Below are 6,000 nucleotides of genomic sequence, written 5' to 3' on the forward strand. Positions count from 1 at the left end.
ATAATAAATACACACACATGGCAGATTAAGAATAATACTGTTTAATAACTTTTTAAATCACTTTTCTAATAATTTCTTTTTTCACTTTCTATCTGAATTCTTTCTTTTTAATATTTCGCCATCAATATTTGAGACATTTCTCATGTCTTTTCTTATATAAATGATAAAGGTTAAATTTTAAATTATATAGGTGATATAGGATCAATTAGTGATATATCACTATTATAGTGAATATCCTAGAGTGCAGCAGAATAACTCATTCTTTTTCTTTTTTGTTCCCGGCATTGTGTAAGTGCACTGCTGAAAATGATGCTCAGCGAATATACAGTATATGTAAAATTAGGTTTGCAGTGTAAATCATACAGTATGTATTTTGAAGTGTAAAATGAATAAGAGAGAATTATTTTTCAAGAGTGTACACATATACGACCTCAGCGGGAATCGAACCCTTGGAAAAAAAAAGCATGGTAACCATCAGCGATAACACCAGGTTATATAAGCCACAGAGGAAAGCACTCATCACCTGGACTTACAGTACATGGTGGTGTTTATGAATATCAAGGATTTTGTTTTTAATTTTAACATGCATATTTAATGCACAGATGCAAAACATTTCTTAGAAGATGACATTTAAATGCTGGCAGTGATAACTTTATAAAGCAACGGGAGATCCGAGCATTGTTTTTTTTTTTTAAAGGCGTGCTTCTTCTAAGCACAAACAGCTGAGTGCAGGCACATTTTTTGGGAAGTTCATACATTTAATGCAGGTGCTGAGGACTTTATGAAGTGATTAGGGTTCACGGCATTGTTTGAGCAAACTGCCAAAAAAGACGCTCATCACCTGTACTGTACAGTATGTGTAACATTATGTTTTCAGTGTATATCATGAAAATCATCAGAGATACTGCACCACTTATTTCCATTAGTGGAGCAATCACCACCCAATGGAGAAGCAATGTAAATGCATGCTGTGCATTCTATTGTGCCTTAGCTCGCCTTATCGTGATAAACTGCACAATTTTTAAGGTGTGACTAGTCTTCCTGTATGGGGTGATTGTAGCAATGATGAGCGTAGCTACATCTGTACTTAACATAAAGCAATATTTAGGGATTCACTATGAAGTCCATTAAAACACTTGATTACTACTGCTGTTAAAGTGTACTACGCATTACATAAGTGAAGAGAAACAAAGCAATATATAAAAAATGCCCTTCATAGGCTGTAGTTAATGAGCTTTAGCCTATTGAGCCACCTGATCTTTTCAGGTTTGAGAGATATTTTTTTATAGTTTTAAGAAATTATGCTACAAAATGTAATGTACTTAAATTAAAGCAATCACTTGGGTTTCACTATCAAGTCCATTGACACACTTGACTACTACAACTGTTAAAGGGTACTATGCGTTACATAAGTGAAGAAACACAAAGCAAAAAACATAACTGTCATATGAATAGAAACTAGGTTTGCCCTACTCTAAATTCTGTAGTACATGAGCTCTAGCCTATTAAGCCACCAGATCGTCTTAGGATGCAAAGAAAGTTTGTCATCATTTTAAGCCATTATGCTAAAAAATTTAATATATTTAAATCAAACAATCTTTAGGGTTTTACTATCACGTCCATTAAAACACTTGACTACTACTAATGTTAAAGGGTAGCATGCATTACATAAGTGAAGAGACACAAAGCAATATGCAAAAAAAACATATCAATCATTGGAATATAACCTCTGTCCCGCTCCAAATCTGTAGCACATATGCACTAGCCAATTAACCCAAGTGATCTTTTTATGTTTAAGAGCTATTTTAACATAGTTTAAAGCAATTATGCTACAAAATGTAACATACTTAATATTGAAACCATAAAGATTGTTTTAATTTAAGTCCATTGACACACTTGACTACTATAACTGTAAAATGGTACTATGCATTACATAAATAAAGAGAGACACAAAGCAATATGCAAAAAGATATCTGTCATGGGATAGAACCTATGTCTACTCTACGCTAAAGCTGTAGTACATGAGCTCTAGACCATTGAGCCACCTTATCTTTTTAGATTTATAAAAATATTTGTAAGCAATAATGCTACAAAATGTAATATACTTAAAAAAGCAATCTTTAGGGTTTCCCTACCAAGTTCACTTAAACACTTGAATACTGCTGCACTACAGGGTACTATGCATTACAAAAGTGAAAAGACACAAGCAATACCTGTTATAGGAATTGAACCTGTGACTGTCCAACTTTAAAAGCAGGACACATGTACGCTAGCTCATTGAGCCACATAATACTCTTCAGGTAAGAAGGTATTTTTTAATTGTGTTAAGCAATTATGCTACAAAATGTAATATACTTAAAATAAAGCAATCTTTAGGTTTCACCATCAAGTCCATTAAAATATTTGACAACTACTTCTGTTAGAGGGTACTATGCATTACATAAGTGTAGAGACATAAAGAAGTAGATGTATGCAAAAAAAACAAACCCAACATAGAAATAGAACCTTGCCTGTCAACTCTAAAGTTGTAGCATATGTGCACTAGCCAATTGAGCGACATGATCTTTTTATGTTTAGGGTATGTTTTATAATAGTTTTATAACATACATAAATACACTATTCAGTAATCAGTGGCAGACTTGCTGATTCATCTATGAGGCTGTAAATTGGCAACAAAATGCCACACATACATTGAATGGATACATATTAACTAAAATATGAACTAAAGTGTCACAACAAAGCAATTGCTTTCATATGGACTGAAGTGTTGAAAGGAATTATATCTGATTTATCTCTGAAGTTTTTGTGATTGACATACATATTAGAGATCTCCATATATCTTGGGTAGGATTGATTGTTTTACAATCAGTACCAATGCTGAAATGTTTAAGTGTTTATATGTTTTAATAATTAAAATATTTTAATGGTGTTGTTCAAACAAGCCTACCTTGTTTACTTAATAGGGAACAAGTATCTTATATATTAAATTAAGTACATCTGAATATCTAGCGCAGTCATTTTTTTAAATACTTTAGGAACCTTAAAGCAATCTTTAGGGTTTAGGGTTTCACTATAATTTCCATTGCAACAGTTGATGACTTGTTCTGTTAAAGGGTATTATGCATTAAATAAGTGAAGAGACACTAAGAAACATGCAAAATAATATACCGAACATAGGAATAGAACCTCTCTCTGTCCCTTTTTAAAGCTGCAGAACATATGCATTAGCCAAAAAGAGCCACCTGATCTTTTTAGGTTTAGAAAATATTTTGTTATAGTTTTAAGCATTTATGCTACAAAATGTAAAATCCTTAAAATAAATCAATCTTTAGGGTTTCACTACAAAATCCATTGAAACGCTTGACTACTACAACTGATAAAGGGCACTATGCACTACTTAAGTAAAGAGACACAAAGCAATATGCAAAAAACATTCCCATTAAAGGAAGTTAACCTGTGACTGTCCCACACCAAAGTGAGAGAACATGTTCTCTAGCTCTTTGATCCACATGATCTTCTTAGGGTAAGAAGATATTTCTACATAGCTTTAATTAATTATGCTACAAAATGTAATAAAATTAAAATAAAACAATCTTAAAACACTTGACTACTACTTCTGTTAACGGGTACTATGCATAACATAGGTGAAGAGACACAAAATAATATGCAAAAAAATAACCATCATAGGATCAGAACCACTGTCTGCCCCACTCTACAGCCATAGCACATGTCCACTAGCCAATTGAGCCTCCTGATCTATTTAGATTTCAAAAATATTATGTCAGTTTTAAAAAATTATGCTACAAAATGTTATATACTTAAAATAAAGCAATCTTTAAGGTTTCACGATCAAGTCCATTGAAACACTTAACTAATACTTCTGGAAAAGGATACTAATTATTAAATATGTGAAAAAACACAAAGCAATAAGCTTACCTGTCATAGGAATAGAACCTATGACAGTCCCACAACAAAGTTATAGGATATATACACTAGCCCATTGAGCCACATGATGCTCTTTGGATAAAGAGGTATTTTGTCACAGTTTTAAGCCATTACGCTGAAAAATTTATTATACTTACAAAACAATCTATAAGGTTTTACTATGAAGTCTATTGAAACACTTGACTACTACTGCTGTTAAAGGGTACTATGCATTAAATAAGTAAAGAGACACAAAGCAATATGCAAAAAAATTCCCAATCATAGGATTAGAACCTATGACTGTCCCACTCCAAAAACATAGGATAAGTGCATTAGCTCATTGAGCCACATTACCTTATTTAAGTAGCAAGATATTTTGACAAAGTTTTAAAACATTATGCTGCACAATTCAATAACTTAATAAATAATCTACATGGTTTAACTATCAAGTCCATTGAAACACTTGACTACTACTTCTAATAAAGGGTACTATTCATTAAATAAGCGAAGAAAGACAAAGCAATATGCAAAATTATACCTATCATATAATTAGAACCTATGACTGCCCCACTTCAAAGCTGTAGGACATGTGCACTAGCCCAGTAAGCCACATGATCTTCTTTAGGTAAAACAGTACTTTGACATATTTTTAAGCCATTATGCTGCAAAATTCAATATACATATAATATAATCTATAGGGTTTCTCTATCAGGTCCGTTGAAACACTTGACTACTACTGATGCTAAAGGATACATTACAAAAGTGAACAAAGACAAAGCAGTATGCAAAAAACATACGTGTCATAGGATTAGAACCTATGACTGTCCAAAGTGTGCACCAGCCTATTGAGCCACATGATCTGACATAATATTAAGCCATTATAATTATGAAATAATTGATAGGGTTTCACTATCAAGTCCATTAAATCAATTGACTATTAATGTTGCAAATGGGCACTATGCATTACATAAGTGAAGAAAGAAAAATAAATTTGAAAAAATTGATAAATCATAGGATTAGAACCTACATCTGCCCCATGCCAAAAATGTAACACATGTGCACTAGCCCATTGAGCCACATGATCTTCTTTTGGGAAAATTTTATTTTGACATAGTTTTATACCATTGTGCTGCAAAATTCAATATACTTCCAAAATTATTTATAGGGTTCCAATATCAAGTTCATTGAAACACGACTTCAACTGCTGGTGGTATGCTTACATAAGTGAAGAAAGACAAAGCAAATTTACATGTCGTAGGATTAGAATCTACGACTACCCTACATCACAGCTGTAAAGCACGTGCACTAGCTTATTGAGCCACATAATAATCCTTGGAGAAATCGATAGTTTGACTTAGTTTTAAGCCATTATGCTGCAAAATTTATTATACTTAAAACATTTTTATAGGGTTTCATTATCACGTTAATTTAAAAACACTTGACTACTACTTCTGATAAAGGGTACTATGAATTACATTAAGCAAAGAAAGACAAAGCAATTTTCAAAAAATATACAAGTCATAGGATTAGAACCGACATCTGCCCCACACTAAAACTGTAAACTATGTGCACAAGTCAGTTGAGCCACATTAATTGGGTAAAAATGTATTTTTACATAGTTTTAAGCCATTATGCTGCAAAATTCAATATACTTAAAACATAATTGATAAGGTTTCACTATCAAATTCATTGAAACACTTGACTACTACTTCTGATAATGGGTGCTATGCATTACATAAGTTAAAAAAGACAAAGCAATATGCCAAGAAAATAACCTATCAAAGGATAAGAACCTGCAACCACCCCATGCCAAAGCTGTAAGGTATTTTCACTAGCCCATTAAGCCACATGAACATCTTTGGATAAAGAGTTATGTTGACATAGTTTAAAGTATTCTGCAAAATTAAATATACTTAAAAATATGAAAAGGTTTATTATCAAGTCCATTAAAACACTTGACTACTGCTTCTGTTAATAGGTACAATGCATTACATAGGTAAATAAAGACACAGCAATATGCAAAAGACATACCAGTCATTGAATTGGAACCTACGACTGCCCCACACCAAAACTGTA

Source organism: Taudactylus pleione, unplaced genomic scaffold (assembly GCF_031769625.1).
Source record: "Taudactylus pleione unplaced genomic scaffold, aTauple2 ptg000637l, whole genome shotgun sequence".
In the NCBI taxonomy this organism is placed as follows: domain Eukaryota; kingdom Metazoa; phylum Chordata; class Amphibia; order Anura; family Myobatrachidae; genus Taudactylus; species Taudactylus pleione.